Here is a 19,030-nt window from a genome sequence, read left to right on the forward strand (position 1 = left end):
AGCTGGGTAAGGAGCCTGGAGAAGAAATGGTTAAGAGGTGATATGATAGCCCTGTTTAAGTATTTGAAGGGATGTCATATTGAGGATGGAGCAAGCTTGTTTTCTGCTGCTCCAGACAACAGGTCCCGGAACAATGGATGCAAGCTCCAGGAAAAGAGATTCCACCTCAACATTAGGAGGAACTTCCTAACAGTAAGGGCTGTTCAACAGTGGAACACACTTCCTCAGAGAGTGGTGGAGTCTCCTTCCTTGGAGGTCTTTAAACAGAGGCTGGATGGTGATGCTTTGATTTGGATTTCCTGCATGGCAGGAGATTGGACTGGATGGCCCTTGGGATCTCTTCCAACTCTGTGATTCTGTGATTTCCACATCTCTTGCTGTTCCACACAGTATACTGTTGTTGGAGGATACCTGTGGCTGGACACCTATCTCCCTCTCTCTCTCTCTCTCTCTCTCTCTTGGCTAGCAAAAAAAGGTCTGCAAAAAGTACTTTCTCCCTGTCGTGTTGTTTTGCCAAGATTGCCAGCAAAATAAAGAAGAAGGCAGATGTTATACTCATAACTGGAAAGTGCGTACCAATTCATAGGCTCTGGCGTGTTGTTGCTAATTGTTAGTGACTTAATGCTTATGGCTTTTCCAGTTCTCCTTGTGTGTTGTGCACAAAAATGATTGATGTGTGATTCTGATTTGATAAATGTCTTTATGGAATAAACAGTGAATTCTAGGCTGCAAGTACTAATGATTTAGATACACACAAAATCTGGATTTAATAAAAATGTGTTTTATATGTTAAAATAGAATTCATGAGATCGGATCAACTGCATTGAGTTAAAGGCTGTTTTTCTCTGTGAAAACAAAGATAACAGCAGACACAAACTCTTGGGAAGTTAAGCAGAGTTTATTGTTTAACCTAATTTAGGAAGGCTTAGTAGAACTGTAAAAGGTTTTTCAGTTAATTCATGCAGTTATTATACATGCTCTTTAGGAGCCTAAAGTGTAAATGAAAACCTGTTTAAATTAGTGGCTTAAAGCTAGTCTTCTGTTGTAGATTTGAAATAATGATTTTTATTGCTTACTTAAATCAACTCGCCCAAACTTATATTTGAACATAATCCAATGAAAGGAAGGATTTAAAAATATTTTTATTTAGGTCCAAAACACATTGTAGAAATAATCCAGTTTGAGACCACTTTAACTGCCTTGGCTCAAAGCAAGAGAATTGTGGGAACTGTAGTTTTGTGAGACATTTAGCCTTCTCTGGTGCCACAGCTCTGGTGCCACAATAAACTACAATTCTCAGGATTCCCTAACACTGAGCCAGGGCAGTTAAAGTGGCCTCAAACTGGATTATTTCTGCAATGTGTTTTGCTTGTTGCGCTTAAATCCAGTTCTACCTTTGATTAGCTTACGCTAGTAGTTCTCAAATGGTGTGTTGGGACCCCCGGGGGTGCACAGGAATTGCTTGGGGTGGTGATGGCTGGGACTCAGATGGCCTGATTCCTCCTCCTCTTTCTCTTCCCAGGCTTTTTATGTGTAAAATTTATACATGGGTTGAGTTAAATATTGAATTTACTTAAATAAAACTGTTCTAATTTGAATGATCTTATTTTCTTAACATTTTCTTAAAATATTAAAATGTGGATATACATGCATGTGTGAATGAAAATGCACATACTAAATGCACAGAATATTTTTACTGTATTGAGTGGGGGGAGGGCACAATGTCAGCATGTCCATTAAAGGGTGAGTCCAAAGGGTAAAAAGTTTGAGTACCACTGTTTTATACCTTTAAAATTTATCACTGTCTTAATCACAGAGTTAAAACCCATGTACTGTATTGTTACAATATTCTAAGTTGAGAATAAAATGGTTTAATACAGAACTGTGTGTGTATTATCTGGAACTATATATTGTGACAGTTCAATATTAAATTATCCCACTTGAGGTTCAGGTGGCTGGACTGTGTTGGCAGGTACATTCACTCCTACTCTCAAGAAAGGCCAGCTAAGTGCTCATTAGCTGAGATTCAAGAAGCCTCTGGAATATGGAGTATTGTAAACTGTCTGTCTTTTGCCTCTCAAATCTCCAAAGAAGCACATCATATTGCTAGCTGCTTTTTAGACATCCTTGGCTTTGAAAAAAAAAGTTTACTTTGCACTATGTGGTACATCAGTTTTTGGGAAAGAAGGCAAAATTTCCAATGGCTTTCTGGCTTTGTTGTTTGTCTTTTTATGTTAGAAGTTAGTATGAAAATAGATTTCAAATTTTACTTTGCCACAGTACAAGGTGCATTCAGAAATGTTTTCAGTTTTTGAATTAATGAGAATAACCATATGGCAAATATTATAAAACTGCAAAAATGTATTTATGATTAAACAGAAGCATTCCCAAGCAAATGAACGTTGACTTGACTCCAGCAAACAGCAAACCAAACAGAAGTTTCTCATTTGCAGTGTCCTACATCAGTCCCTTTGCCCCCTGGGAGTTGAAGGACCATCTAAATTCTCTGATATGTTATGCAAGTGGATGCAGTAAGAAGATGGACTTGCATAAACTGTGTTGTCCTTCTGTGTACTTGCAGATGCTCCTGTCATTCTGTTGGACTGAAGCTATTACCTAGTGTGTATGTGGAGGGGGGGGAGCTTTTGCCATTTGGAAGTGGATTACTCTAAAATAAATTCAATCCCATTGTATCGAACCTGTTATTTGGAGGTTGAATAGTGATGGTGTCTTATTGCCCAGTGCTTTCAGTTAACTGCAACTCTGTTTAGAAACCTTGGTTCACATCTTCTCTGGGATTGTGAAATGCTCTGGAAAGCAAATCTCAGAAACATGTACTGTAAAGTGGATATGTAGCGTGTCAGCAGTTCAGCAAAAACATGGGAAGTTGAGTATTGAAATAAACAAGGAAACTCTGCTGTCTTCCTTAACTTTAGTTGTGATAACCCTCTTCCTTCAGTACTGACAAAATGTCCATAAGTGTTTAAACATGGATTATCAATGTATGTGAATTGCCAGTGCTTCTCTTTGATTTCAGAAGCAATATTTTGAAAGAAAACGTTTTCAGATTTTTTACACACTTCCCTCACTAGAGTTCATTCCCATCAGCATTGTAATTGGAATGCAACCACAGTCTGGAGGAGGAAAAGGAATTTTTGGCAAGAGTCAACAGAGCAGTTTGGAGATTTATTCAGATCAAACATAGTCTATTCATTATCAGTATAACACACATTAACAGCAGTGTAGCATTGTGTTTCTACAGCTTGGACTTATTTTTAATAATTATATTCTTTGCATCATGCATGCAAAAAGCTGAGAATCAGTCAGTGAAAGCTGTAGGAATGACTTTCAGTAAAATATTATTTTGGGTAGTAAAAGTATGCCCCAATCCTCAGATTGAATTATTCTATGAATTTGCATGTTTGTACCTTTTTACTTAGTGCATTTCCTCATCAGTTCTAAAATAAACACTTTGAGAAATTAGTGCTTGCTTCCTGTTTATTATTAATAATGTTGTAAGCCAGACTCAAGGCATCAGGACTCAAGGTTTGCTTTGATTGTGAATTCCTGCATGGCAGGGGATTGGACTGAAAGGCCCTTATGGTCTCTTCCAACTCTATGATTCTATGATTCTATGATCATAAATATTGCAGCTCACATTTACAGTCATGGCACCAATGCAATGACTGTGAATGCCCCACTCCCTGAATCTTGACAGCCACATGAACTGAAGCCATTCCAAGGTGCTGGAGAGCAGGGTGCTGAACAATGACACATCCAACTCTCTCCTCCAAGTAAGGCATGGAGAACAAACAGTTGCGGCAGGACCCTGCAGGAGCTCTGTTGTTATAACTACTGTATAGCTAACAATGCTGGATCCTGTCAAAGGATGTTGCATTATTGAATGGTTTTGTTTTGTTTTGTTTTACTGTTTTAAAGCTGATGGTTGGCTTCAGTTTTCCCTGGTGCAGTGAAATTAGAAAGCCAGAGGATTAAAAACCAAAGCGTGATTTTGGACCAAATTCTTTCCCCTCTAATAACAGTAAAGTGTAACATTTCATAGATCATCCTTGCTGATCAAGTTCCAGTAGTAAACTTCTATATCCCACTCATCCTGCTACAGTTCACTGCAGCTTCAAAAAGTCCTCCATAGGATATTTTTAGTGTGCAAAGTGGAAAGCAGAAGGAAGTGGGGGCGGGGAATGATGGTTCTAGAAGAAATAGTAGGATCCATTGGAGTTACACTGTTATGTTCTGGCCTATGTTTTGTAAATATACTTGGATTTTAAAAGTAGTAAAAGACTTGTTGGTTGTCCTTATATATTTATTATTATTATTATTATTATTATTATTATTATTATTATTATTATCCTTTATTTATAAAGCGCTGTACATACAGTCTTTTTAATTAGACGGTTTCCTGCCCTCAGGCTTACAATCTAAAAAGACACCACACAAAAGGAGACGGGAGTAGTGGTGGGGAAGGGGATGAGGTCCAGTAGTTCCTCTCTACCTCCAAGGCCTGGACCAAGGCAGATGGACTGGAGGGAGGGCTTGGCTTCATAATGGATGGTTAATCTTCATCCAGGGAGGCAAGCGACAATTATGAGGGGCAGCAAGTGAAAAGGGGCGAATCCGAGATGGGGCAGAGGAAATCCTGGGCTGGGACAGTAGACCTTGACTACCAGAACGGAGGGCCCTGGTGGGAAGGTGAGGAGAAAGAAGGTCTGATAAGTAAGGAGGGGCCAGCCCATGGAGGGCTTTAAACATCGACAGCAGGAGCTTATACTGAATGCGGAAAGGGAGGGGGAGTCAGTGAAGGGATGCCAACACAGGAGAGATATGGTCAGAGCGGTGGGCAGATGTGATAATGTGTGCAGCTGAATGCTGGACAGAAATTAAAGGACGGAGGTGAGAAAGAGGAAGCCCTGCAAGAAGGATGTTACAGTAATCAAGTCGTGAGATCACTAGGGCATGGACCAGGATCTTGGCAGTAGAGTCGGAGAGAAATGGTCGGATTTTGGCAATATTGTACAAAAGGAATCTACAAGCCTTGGCTGTGGTCTGGATCTGAGGGATACACGACAGAGAAGAGTCAAAGATAAAACCAAGACTGCGGGCTTGCTGGACTGGTTGAATAGAGATGTTGTCCACAGAGACAGAAAAGGAGAGTTGAAGGGTGGACTTAGGAGGAAAGACAAGAAGCTCCATCTTGGGCATGTCGAGCTTCAAACGCCGATAGCGCATCCACTGCGAGACAGCCGTGAGACAAGACAAAACTTGCTGTTAAAGCCTTGGAGAAAGGTCAGGGGTGGAAAGATACAACTAGGTGTCATTGGCGTACAGGTGGTAGGAAAAACCAAAAGAGCTAATGAGTTTACCTAAGGACAGTGTGTAGAGAGAAAACAGAAGGGGACCCAGAACAGAGCCCTGGGGAACTCCAACAGATAAGGGAACAGGAGATGAAGTCTGACCACCTGTGACCACAGCAAAAGATCTGCCAGACAAATAAGATCTAAACCAGTCAAGAACAGAGTCTGAGAACCCAAGGTCAGAAAGTATATCAACTAGAAGACATTTTTAAATTGATGTACAAATAATTGTCTGTATAATGTTGAAATTTAAAAATTTGCTGTTAATTCTAGATAGGTTAGAAAGATTGATGTATACATTGACTTTTAACAAAAATTAAAGTTCTTTCCTTTTTTATGAGGATTCAAAAATTCCAAGTGCCTCAGATGCTAGATTCTTAAAACTCTGCCATTACCTAAATATGTAAACCCCCCCCAAAAAATCTAGAAATTTTGCTGATTCCTAGAAAGTTGATGAGTTTGTTGAGCCCTGTTTACTAATTAAGACTATACTGAAATGTTTTTGTTGTTGACACACTTTACTGTATGTAAAAAAAAATGTTTAAATGTGAAAAGTGTAAATCTAACTATGGCCTGAAACAGACGGGCCCAAAATGCCACCTTCCAGCTGATCCGGAAACATGGCATTTACATGACACATAATCCTGGATCAGCCAGAAGCTGCACCAGTGCTGCACCAGGACTGCTTAAGATGGTCCAAAAAGGAACAGAAAAGAGCCGCTCCTTCCAGCGATCTGCCCTGGAACTGTGGCATCTGGTTGCCGTGGTCCTGCACCGATTTAGGTGCCCCCACAAGCTGCCCATCTGTTTCAGTATTGGCAGTATTTTAAGATTAAAATAAACTGTTGCAAATATAATTTGGCATATCCTTTTAGCCCCAAAGTAATAAAGGCCAGACCCCTGAATTAGCTCTGAGAAAAAATACTGCTTATTCAGTTAACAGTTCAACAAAATATTTTTGCTACACAGAAACTTTTCTTGGCTTTCATGGGCTTTTAGTTTTGAAGAACACTGCCAATAAATCAGACGAAGAGCTTGCTATTTTTCTAAGGCAAGTAGCAATTTACCAGAATATAACACAATTAAAGCTAATATTGTCAGCTATCATAATACTACATTCTGTTCGCTTAATTTGCGAAAAACACAATGGTTCCACCCGGAGGGACGGGGGGTGCAGACTGCACTAGGTGACACTCTGGAGTGGATGAGACCACTGCTCCTCAGACATCTGCTTTTTGGCAGAAATGCCCTGTGGCATTTGTCTGTATTCCTTTAAAATGCTGAGGGTATGGTGTGAGTGGGCTGAAGCTCAGTGGGAGTAGAAAGGGGAGGCCCTAAGGTTTTTTAAGATTTAATTTTTTAATTTATTTTTTAAAATACAATTTAAAAATAATTCTTTAAATTTTTTCTTTAAAAACATCACATTTTACCATACTTTCACTTTATATATAAATACATTTAGGCTGTGTGTATGATATTGTAATTTAAAGGTATAATTTTAAGTTAGCTAGCTGTTTATGCCACATCTGTTACCTCTATAGTCAGTGATATATGGGAATTATGATTTATGAATAACAGTACAAGAAACATTACTAAGGATTCTGAATGGTATGGCATGGGAGAAAGTCAGTTGTGGGGGTGACATTATGAGTTACCACATCAGGTGACACCAGTCCTAGTGATGTCACTGGAAAAGCATAATTCTATGAGGACTAGATTTGCATGAGGTTTTTTTTTAAACTAAAGAAGAGCAAATACGTTACAAAATGTGAAAGGAAGAGACACAGCACAGTGTATATTCTTGTGGATTTTTGATTAGATGTGAATATCAGGGCTGAGGAGGATGCAAATTCTCTGAATTTCAATTTGAAAGTAGGAAATTAATAATCTAAATAGAGAATCTGTAGTATTCTTTTCAAATCCAAAGATGCTAGAAGCAGATATGAATGCTTTCTTTTTAAAAAAGGCTATCTACATGAATTATTTGAGATCTCTTTTCCATTTCTCCCATTTGTTGTCTTAAACTGCAGTTTTTCTGTCATACTTCTGTTGCCAGAAGTAATATTAGATGAGCCTGCCTTGTTACAGGCACTCTGCAGACCAGCAATTTCTTGAAGTGTTCTCACTTAATTTTTGTCTCTACTGCCCCCAACCCCATTTTGTCTTTCTTGATAGCTCAGGGATGTTTCAAGACGAAAGTTGGCAAAACAACACTTTCATTCTGAGAGTTTCATAGCGGAAGGTACTGTAGTTATACCTGAAAAATTAGATTTTTCTCCAAAAATATTGCTTAAAGCACAAGATTTTTAAGACAATGTGACTACAGTTGCAAGCTCTGTAACATAATCCTAAAAAGGTGGTGGTGGTGCGGGTTGCATGTGTGTATTCATGTTAAGTGGGGGATAACCTATCACTTGTAAAAACTTGTAGGCTCATATCTACTGTGATGCACCCAGTGACACAATTTATAATCAATAAAGCTTTGGTTCAATAACATGAAAGAGTTAAAAAGCACACTTGTTCCTTTTTTATTTTGGTGCCCTGCTGTTTTCAGGAATGACAGAGGAAATAGCAAAGGTCACTTCCAGCCTTGGATTTTAAGTTAATTTCCTTCCTCCTCTACAGTATTTTTAAAAAGCATCTGTGTTTAAAATTTGGGAATATGCTACCTTCCATATCACTCTTGCCTCTTTCTTTTCAGTACTGTAAGTTTATTTTAAAATGGGAATGTTAAGAACAGTTTTTTAAATTCTTTGAAATAGACAGTGACCTGAATTCATTTGCCAATCCTAATTAGAGTTGACATATTGAATCAGCAGGATTTATAAGAGTTGATTTGCATTCATCAATTAATTCAGTGGGTTTGCTCTAGTTGGAACTAGCAATTAATTTTTTGCCAGTGCCTTTAGTATTTTGTATAGTCATACGTAGTTCTATGGCTTGCTTGGTACTGAAGGCCCATTTATGGTCTTATACTGTATAAGGGACTATAATGCAGTTCAGTTGTAAAAAGGCTTGATGATTAAGTGGCGTTAACTTGTGCTGCTTTTGGGTTTGTCCTAAGAGAAGAAGGTTAGGAAGGCATGCTGAATGTTTCCTATCCACTCCACTGTGGATCTTGAATGTGTGTGAACTTGCATGCATCCTCCTCGTAATTTCATTAATTTTTTAAAATATGCTTAGTTTGCAGCATATCACATAGAATGAAACAGAATGAAAACATTTTATCTGGGTGGGATGCTGTCAAAAAGCTGTTGATTTTTCAAGTGCTGCTTCCCACTGCCCAGACCAACCATGTGTTCAATCCAACCTCCAGGAAGGAATGATTTGACTGTAGCAGTGGCTGCAAACTTAGTTGAAGACCATGGGTGCTTTCAGAGAAAGCTTGTGTGATACTATTGCTTATGTTTTTGTTTTTTTAACCCACTGTTACTTTGGTTCTCCCCATGCCAGAAAAACCAAGCAACATCAACCCACACAAAATTCAAGAATTAAAAATGGAATAGCTTCATGTTGCCTTTTGACTGATAGCACTAGGCGTCTTCCATCTATAAGCACCTCAAAAACTGCTCATCTTAATTGTGTCCATGAGTAAGGGGGATCTACACTGTAAAGATAATGCAGTTTGACACCACTTTTAAAAGTTCTGCAGCTCCATCCTATAGAATCCTGGCATTTATAGTTTTACAAGGTCTTAGCCTTCTCTGCGAGAGACTGTTGGTGCTTCACAAAACTACAAATCCCAAGATTCTGTAGGATGGAGCCATGGCAGTTAAAGTGGTGTCAAACTGCATTTTTCTATAGTGTAGGTGCACCCATCGTATGTGGAGAAACATGCTTGGTGGCTTAGCACCATTGTATTCTTAGAACTATTGTTTACTTCATTCTGTACACAATTAAATTAGTGTTCATTATAAAATAATTGCCTTTTCCATTAAACAAATTGCCTTTTCCCTTACCATAGCCGGTGAAGCATATTGTCCTGCCCAAAAGACTTTTGCCTAAATTTGACAGAGGGAGAGTCAAAAGGAGAAGACACAAGAGGAAAGATAGCGATATTACTAACAAATAAATCTGGATACATTAATGCCATGCATCAGAAGCTTAGACAGTCCAGCATGGATATATTGGACTGGAACTAGAATTCTTGATTATGCAGCTGGCTGTAGGACCTGTTAAATAAAACATTTGTCATGTTCTTTCCAAAATGACAAGAATTATTTCCTATAAACTAAGTGCCACACAAGCACTGATTCACTGAGAGAATATGGCATGTGCTTCATCTGCTATTCATGTTCCACTTGTTTTTAGGAATCTACAGACGGAGTTAATTCTAGAATTGCAGAGTGGTGGTAGGTATTTATGCCACTTGGGATAGTTTTTGCAGTAATATGATGTAATCAGGTTCATCTTCATAATGCAGGCTCAAATTTAACAAAGGCTGTTTTAAATAAATGTATCATTACATTTTAAATCAGCCTTTCCCTGAATTTCTCGAGATACGTATATTGGTCTACAGGTCCAACCATCCCTGACTGTTGGATACCTTGACTGTGGCAGATGGGAGTTGTAGGCCACAGAATATTAAGGGACCCAAGTTGGAAAGGCTGACTTAAGTGGCATGATAGTATAGTTACTCCATGCCCAGTGTGAGCTAACAAGTAGTAGATTATGTGTTTCTCTTTTCCTGTCACAAATTGGGTATAGTCTCTATTTCTTTTTTCTTTCTTTCTCAGATTTAAACATATACTTGCTGAACAGCTATTCCTATTGCTTACTAATGAAAAATATGTGAGTAGTACTAAAAATCAGAATTTGCACAGCTAGTATTTACTGGCTTCTGAACAAACTAAAATTTCAAAACACACCTGCATTATAAGTGGTATAATACACAGTTTCTGGAAGTCTTTTTGATTAAGAACAATTAAGTTCAAACTTAATTGAATTGCCTCATTGCCTCTATTCCATTCCTTTCACTGATATTATCAACTGAGCTTTGCAATCCTATAGTTGTAGGATAGTTGTTCTGTGATAGCAGCTTCTATTTCCCCCTTTGCACACCTAGCTAAGTATCTTCAACTGTTGTAAAAGACTGTGTATATTTTGCCAACACTCCCCTGCCCCCCCCCCCCCCTTTAATAAGGCCTCTGCTTATCTAATTGGTGTTACAAAGTAGTTGTCAGGGTAATCACAAAGATTGATGGCTTTTACAGATTATTGTTTGTTGATAACTGCAATATTGTTGACTTAGCAGTTAACATGGGGAAGTCTTTTCAAGGTAGTGTGCTAAGCAAGCATGTGCAGTAATTGGTTTCTATTGGCGTGCAAAAAAAAAGTAGTGAGAGAGAGCTTTTGTATAACCTGGAAGCCTACCACAAATCCCCTTCAGTTGTGCATCCTTATATGCTGCAAAATTATATATTTAGGCACATTATTCATTTCAGTGTACATATGAAAGTCTACTAAGCAAGACCACTTATCCAAGGGCCTGTACAGACAGGCCAAAAGAAAGCTGCTTTGGGTCACTTTGGAGGTATGCTGTTAAATGATGCATGCGTCCTAAGAGTCCGAAAGCCGTGCTCCAGTCCCTCCAAAGTGACCTGAAGCAGCTTTATTTTGGCCTGTCTGTTTGGGGTCCAAGAATAAACATTCAATCTTAGCAGAGAACTGGAAGCAAGTCCCATTTAACTATTTAGGATGTACTTCATTGTAAATGTATTCTTAAGTTTCAGCTGAAAAAAATTATTGTGAATTCTCCAGAAGCAAGGGGTGGTAATTGTGGCCAAAGTGTGCTTCTCCATTTGGTAGAGCAGTTAGTCCAACTACAGAACTCTGAGCAAGTTTACCTCTTCCAGCACCATCTTGTGTGGGCCCATAAGATAGAGCAGGGGTAGGCAACCTTTTTGAGCCAGGGGCCGGGTTGCTGTCCTCAGACAACTGGGGGGCCGAAGACAAAATAATAATTAAATAATGTTTTAAAAATTAATTAACATAAATAAACTGGGACAAATGTAGGACAAAATTTTCAAATGGAGGACACTTTTTAAAAATGGAGGACATGCAAAAATTGCTGATTTTTAAAAAAATGTTAATATAAATGCATGTTTCGGAGGCTTCTATAGACAATTGCCCCCCTTGCCCGCCGCTTGCCCCCCTTGCCTGCCGCTTGTCCCCCTTGCCCGCCTCCTCCTGATAGGCCAAAGGCCCCACGCCCTCACGCGAGAGGCCAAAGGCTCCGGCGGCAATTGGCAGCAGGACCGGGCGGGGGCCGGTCCCAAGGCCTTGCCAGGCCACATCCGGCCCGCGGGCCTCAGGTTGCCTACCCCTGAGATAGAGAGTAAAACTCCATGAGAACCAAAAACATGGTAGAATTTGGCTTGTTGGAAACAGAAAAATACACAATATCATCTGTATAGTCTTGGTGGGGGGAGTGCTCCTGCCAAGATGTATTGTTGTTGTGTGCCTTCAAGTATTTTCCAATGTATGGTGACCCTAAGGGTTTATCATGGAGTTTTGTTGGCAAGGTTTGTTGAGATGGAATTTGCCATTGCTTTTCCTTGAGGCTGAAAGAGTGTGACTCCCCCAGGGTCACTCTGGGTTTCCATGGCTGAACAGGGATTTGAACCCTGGTTTCCAGGGTCCTAGTCCAACATTCAAATCCGTGTGATAGCATCTCCTGAATTTTAATACACATGGTGACTAGTTAATCCCTGTGTCCTCTTTTGTAATTTATAATATCTGCCATTACCAGTTAGGTTTTCCTCATCATTTCTTTCTCCTTAGAGAAGCATACTTGAAGATAATCTGTTTGGTTAAGATCCAATTTCAAGACATATATAAACAGGCTTTAACAGGCTTTTTATATATTCAGATTTTCTTTTAATCATATTATTTTCAAGAACAGATACTTGTAATAGTTTCATTATTCTTAGCCATATGAACAATAAAATTTGTTTTGAGTGTCTTCTCAGTGCAGATTCATGGATTTTAGGATACTTTCAGACCCCTTTGAATTCCAGAGTATTTTAGAGGGTAAAATGCCCCCTGTCCACAGGAGGAATGTTTGTGGTTGTAGAATGAATGATCTTGCACAATACCGAAACACATAGAGTCACAAAATACATGTTCATATGAAACGTGACATTTCTTCTGAGTAGCAATAAATGTAACTGACATAATTGCTGTGTCAAAAAAAAATACTATTGCTGTTCCTTCCTATTGATAAAAGAATCCCTTCTTGTGAACCTCCCAAAATAAGAAAAATACATCATCCTGAAGGAAGACAGCAGTGGTGTGTATATATGTGTGTTGTTGTGTGCCCTTCAAGTCATTTCCAACTTATGGCAAACCTAAGGTGAGATTTTTTTGGCAAGATTTGTTCAGAGGAGGTTTGTCATTGTCTTCCTACCCCACCAAAAAACATAAGTTTTTTGCTGAGAGAAATGACCCCCCTCCCCCCGCGAAGAACCATTGTCTGTGCCAACCATTTTGCAGATAACTAGAGGATGTCACTTGGATGTTCTGTTTGTTCCTGCAAAAAAAATTTCTCCCATGTGGTACATTGTCTGATGGCCATCTTTCCACTGCCCTAGTACAAAAGTAACAGCAGGGAAGATGTATGGCTTGTTTTTTAAAATGCTGCTAGCATATGTTAGATCTTTATTAAGCAATTTTTTGTCAGTTCTAAGCTAATGAAAATTCTCACACCATATTTCATCCAGAGTGTAAATTTGGCTGCTCAGTAGTCCACATGTCTTGAAAGTCATCCAGTTTGTCAGTGGCTGTTTGTCAGTATCACTCTTCTTTACTTGTTGTAGAACCTCGAGCAGAGCTTGGAACATTAATGCAACAGCCTAGATCATTAAGATTTTAGTTGGCTCCATTCCAAACTTGATTCAGTTTGCATTATTTTTAGTGGGGAAATGGCTTAATATCTTGGGTTAATCATTATGCTAATCATTAAGTTATTGGTTGATTTGATAAGAAACTCTAGGAAATGATGATATATATTACTGGGATTGACACTGTTGGTCCTTAGTGGACCAGTCTGTTGTTTATTTAATTATAATAGACTGCCTTTATACCTTAAGTTGCTTTTCTCAACCTGGCATTTTCAAGGAACCTTGTACTACCAACCCCTAGTTTACTTAACACACTGTGCTGGAATGGGCATTTTCCTTCAAAGTCAACAAACTGTTTTGTTGATGGTTAATTTCATCCTTGGTGCGTGTGCTGCATTTGAAGCTGCTCAACAAACACAGTCCACATGTCATGTTAGTGACTGTGTGCATCACTCTTGTCTTTCTTTTGTTGCAGCTCAAGTACATTGTAGATACATAAAATCTCTTAAGGCTCTTTGTGGCTCTAAAGGGAGAGAATCCTGAGGCTGCATGCCACAGTTCCTGGATAGGGATGCCATATCCCGCCTGTAGGCAGGGCAATCCCGCTTTGGGCGGTGCCGTCCCGGTCTGGTTTGACGCCAAGACCAGGAAGGCACCACCTGCGGCCACCTCCGCCCCCGCATGCGCCGCGGGGTCCTCCAAGGCCTCGCTGAGGCCTGGGAGCGCTCTCCGCGGTTTGAGCTCCAGCCACGGATACGCTCTCTCCCAGGCCCCAGCGAGCCGGGAGAGAGGCCGCTTGGCACCCTGGTGATCGCCGCGATGCCACGCGGTCCCCGCCGCCCCTTCCCGGCCTGGAAATAAATAAAATATTATTATATATATTATATTATATCCTACATTTTCAAACCTTGTCCTACATTTGTCCCGGTTTGGAGTCCTCAGGAATGGCAACCCTATTCCTGGAAGGCTTCCTGTTGTCCTGTACACCCCAAGCCGTAGTTAACTATATGCATTTACACATGGGGACAAACTCTTTCCATCCCCACTGTTGCATGGTGTGGCCTTTACGGCTACATATGTGGTGGGAATGTCCATTTGTACCAAAACTTTGGACTGAGGTTAAGCAACAGATAAATACAACTGTAGGGATAGAAATACAATTAAGTAAAGAAAATTGCTTGACTCTCAATTTAGGGGAATTAGGATTGAATAATAATAAAAAATATGTAACAAAACAATTTCTAAAAGCTGCTCATGCAGTGATTGCTTAAGGATGGAAAAACAAATTAAATTTGAACAAGGCTTACTTATTTAAATATATAAAATAATATATATTATTCGACTTTCTTAGGGAAAGAAGATTAAAATATATTGGGGAAAGCAATAAAGAACTATGGGAAGACAAATGGGAAATAGTAATTAAGAACGTGAAAGGTAAAATGGGGTATGAAGAAGTTAATAATATAATCAATAATATTTTCCATATCTCCAAAACTGATTGTTAATTTAATTGGATTGTAAATTTCTCTATGCTGCTTTCTTATTTGGGTGGGGGGTGGGGGGAGAAAATTATAATATGAAACATGATTGTATAATATGTATTATACACGGTGTAATACAAATTTTGGGGAAAATTAAAAAAAATCAGCAGTAGGCTAATATATGCCTTCAGTCCAGTAATGGAAAGGAGCTTCCACACTTTGACTTCAGTATCTTCAGTTTTATAGTTTCTTCTTCCGTGCTCTGAATGCATGCTATGCCTCCCTGCTTGTTTTACAGAGTAGATGATACAAAGTGTTTTAGCACTGTTGCTTTGCTTGCATACGTGTTTGTTCCTGGGTTCCCTATAATAAACTATCTGTAGATGTCTGTAACCAAGTCCTTCCATCCCTGCCTCTCACAACACTAGTGTTTTAGTTTGGTCCTTCCTGGACAAGGTCAAGTGAGCATGTACTTGTTGCTCTCCCACCTTTGAGCAGAGGGATGGGTTGTTTCTTATCCAGGTTTTCACACCAGCAGCACAGAATCGTGTTTCTGCTACAAAACAGCATGGGCAGTTTTGTCTCAATACACTGTAGTTGCATGGGACCAAAACAAAACCAACAAACAAAATAAAATTCACAGTGATGGAAGATGTGAGATTGGTTAGGATAATTTCTGTCACAACAGATTTTGTCCAGAGAAGGAAACCCTGTACTGTACATAAAAAGTGACTGAAACTTGGGGACAATAATTGCAGTTCTTCAGGTACAATACTATAATGTATGTTTACCTTGATGGCCTAGTTTTGTATAAGTTCTATAATAATGTGACTTTTGTTTACTAAAAAGTCCAACCTAGTAGGATAAAAGTTAAAAGATTTAGAATCTGGTTTGCATAAATTAATTTTGTTTTTCTTAAAATAAATGAACACATTTCGTACATCTTCAATGCAAGTACTCCAGTATACAGTATTAAAGGACAAAAAAGAAGCACAATAAAAACTTGTAGACCAGGCAAAAAGGATCTGTGAACTCCACTTCCTGGGAGATGAATTGAAGCACCTGGGCTTTACAGGCTAATGGTTACTTCAGCTCAGACACTACAAGGACTGCCAGACCCAGAAAAACCCAGAGGAGGGAAGACAAACAACAACCCAAAGGGAAGGTATTTTTACCATACATCAAAGGAGTCACAGATAGAAGAGGGAAAAACAACTTCCAAATGGTCTACAAACCGACCAAGAAAATCTAGCAAATGCTACATTCAGCAAAGGACAGGAGAGACCCTCTTACAGCTGCGGGTGTTTACTGCATACCATAAAGCTGCGGATAAGTCTACACAGGGACCACCAAATGCAGTGTTTAAACACGAATCAAAGAACACAAGATACAGACTGAGTCAGCCAAAAAAATCAGCAGTAGCAGAACACGTTATAAACCATCCTGGGCATGAAATGCTGGTTGAAAACACTGAAATTCTGGACCATGCCAACAACTATCAGGTCAGAATGCACAGGGAAACCATCGAAATCTTTATACACCTGGACTATTTCAATAAGAAAGAAGAAACTCTTAAAATAAACGGAGTTTGGCTACCAGTCCTGAAAAACCAAAATCAGGACCCAGCAAATGCAGATGAAAACCACCCAGGGTCAGGGGGATTTCCCAGCAGACAATGGATCATTACGTAAATGGACACCATGTAGGCCTTGCCATTCAAAAAAAGACCAACACACAGATTAACATGCAAATCACCTCCTCTCAACCAACAATATACAGTGGACCCTTGCCTTACGTGGGAGATCTGTTCTGGACCCCCCTCCCCCCTGCGTAAGGCAAATAACACATATGCTCGAGCCCCATTGAATATAATGGGGCTCGGGCGCAATGGTGCACACACACCATGGCATGCGCACCATTCATTTTATTGCCACATGGCTTCAGCGTAAGCTGAAAACCACGTATAGTGCGCCCGCGTATGGCACGGGTGCACTGTCTATACCCCACTCTCTTCCATGCCAGCATTCTCTGTAGATCCCAACCACAGGTGCCGGTGAAACATCAGGAATAAACCCTTCTAGGACATGGCCTCATAGGCCAAAGAACTCACAAAAAACTCCAGTATATTGCTGAAGTTGATACATTTCCAAACACTGAGCCCACTACATCATAGATAAATAATTTAACAAATATATACTGTTCCCGAAAATGTGAAAATTGTGTGTCTATATATATTATACTTGGTCTGGAATTCGTCATTAAAATCTGAGTTTGTCACTCTCTCCCCTAAATTATTTAGTTCACACTCTCAAACACATCTGAGAATAAGTCTTATTGAATGCAGTGCCATTTTCTTCTGAGTAGACATGCCTAGCTTTGTACTGTAATTTGTATATGACAAACATTATAGATAAGTATACCTCCAGACAAGTCCCTTCCTGATAAATCTTGTACAGATATAATCTAATCTCTGATCTTTTTGATTCGTTTTTGTTTTGCTTGCATCTAGAAGAGACAAATAGGATGAAAAGACTTCCATCTCTCTCCAGACTAACAGTTTTTTTGGAATTATGTGGAAATATTTCAGTTTATTTTAGAAACGCTGCTCAGTTTCTAAAGCAAAGCAAAATAGACAAGGCGCCACCAGACTTGGAAATAATTAGCTGCACCTCTAAGTATGCTTGACAATTTGCTGAGAGGCTTCAACTTTTCTGCATATCTGCTCATCTATTTATGTTGTGCTTTCAGTTGAAAAAGGGTGAGCCGGAAGCACCAAAACATTTTTATGTTTCCCAGCCTTCGACTTCACATATTTTGCTAAATTGCTGATTTTTAAATGAGTTGCCAAAAATGCTAAAGGGATGAGGATTGTTCTGTTGCTAAGGAACTATATGTTTTTATCTCTTAGTTTTTATTCAAGAATAATGTAAAATAATTTTGGCCATTTCCGTATTCAAGGAAAACAATTACATGCAGATTGTGCTTGACAAATAGGATAAACTGGTCCTGTGAGGTGGCCCTTGGTCTGCTACTTAAGAAGTTGACTTCTAGATTGCAATACTGTAGTTGCCCTTCATTGCCTTGCGAAATGAGGTAGTAGACAGACATTGCTTGGTGTATCTAAAGTGTGTACAGGGTGATTAAATGTACAGGGTGATTAAAAAGAATGGTGCAAAAGTAAAGCTGAAGATGCTGGTCACAGATGCTGGTGAAATGTCAGGAAGAAACTCTTCTAGAACATGGCCACATAGCCCGAAAACCCCACAAAAAGCTATGGATGCCAGCCACAAAAGCCTTTGACTCCAGAAAGCTGCTCCTATTTGGTTTTGCACTTTTTTGATCACTATGTACTTTGGAAAAAATATATCAGCTCCTAATGCCACCTCATTTTCCCATTCGAACTGTTTGCTATAGTATTTCATACACTTGAATGAGGGGAAGGATGGGAAATGACCTACATTTTTGCAGAACTTGGAACTATTACATAGAATTAACACACATCCTCTACTCATTATCATTGTGTTACTAAAGATGAGAGGAAAGTCTAGTATAAATATAACATTACTCCTTTGGGAGGTGGATCTCTGTGGCCCTATACCGTTGCTATATATGAGATGGCCAGAGGGCAATGGATCCTGCAGAACAGCACAGGGCCCTTTCAGTACTTTCCAGTACAACTTGAGAGTGTGACATGATGTAAAAAACATGGCCAGCTGCCATCACTTCCTGGAAGAGGCTAAAGCATTGCATTGCTTTGCCCCTCCTGTACTGCTGCTAGCTTTCAGCCATACTTCCTATATTGTGTCACATCCAGCTTGTGTTGGAAGGATGCGACTTCACAGTGTAGGACCTGATGAAAACTAGAAGGAAAAATCCTCCAGATATCTTACGTAAGTTAAAAGGTGGTTGTAGAAGAAACAGTGTTAGCATTTGCCACAGTTTCACACAAATAAGAAAAAACTTCTGACTTGTAAGCTAAGTTTAGTTTTATTTCATACAGTTGTCTGCTGCATCGGGAGATTAGCTGTCCGCTCCATATTATTCAGTGGTAGCTTGTGCTCACTGATGCAGATAGGTACATGTTGCCACCCATTGAATAATATGGGGCTTTCCAAACATTTTCCCATTCTCTGGGTGGCCTGGAACTGAAGATGGATGGGAAGGGTCCAGTGCGTTTTTCCTGGCAATTCAGCTTGTGCTCACTGATGCAGATAGGTACATGTTGCCACCCATTGAATAATATGGGGCTTGAGTGTCCAAACATTTCCCCATTCTCTGGGTGGCCTGGAACTGAAGATGGATGGGAAGGGTCCAGTGCGTTTTTCCTGGCAATTCA

Source organism: Sceloporus undulatus, chromosome 2 (genome assembly GCF_019175285.1).
Source record: "Sceloporus undulatus isolate JIND9_A2432 ecotype Alabama chromosome 2, SceUnd_v1.1, whole genome shotgun sequence".
In the NCBI taxonomy this organism is placed as follows: Eukaryota; Metazoa; Chordata; class Lepidosauria; order Squamata; family Phrynosomatidae; genus Sceloporus; species Sceloporus undulatus.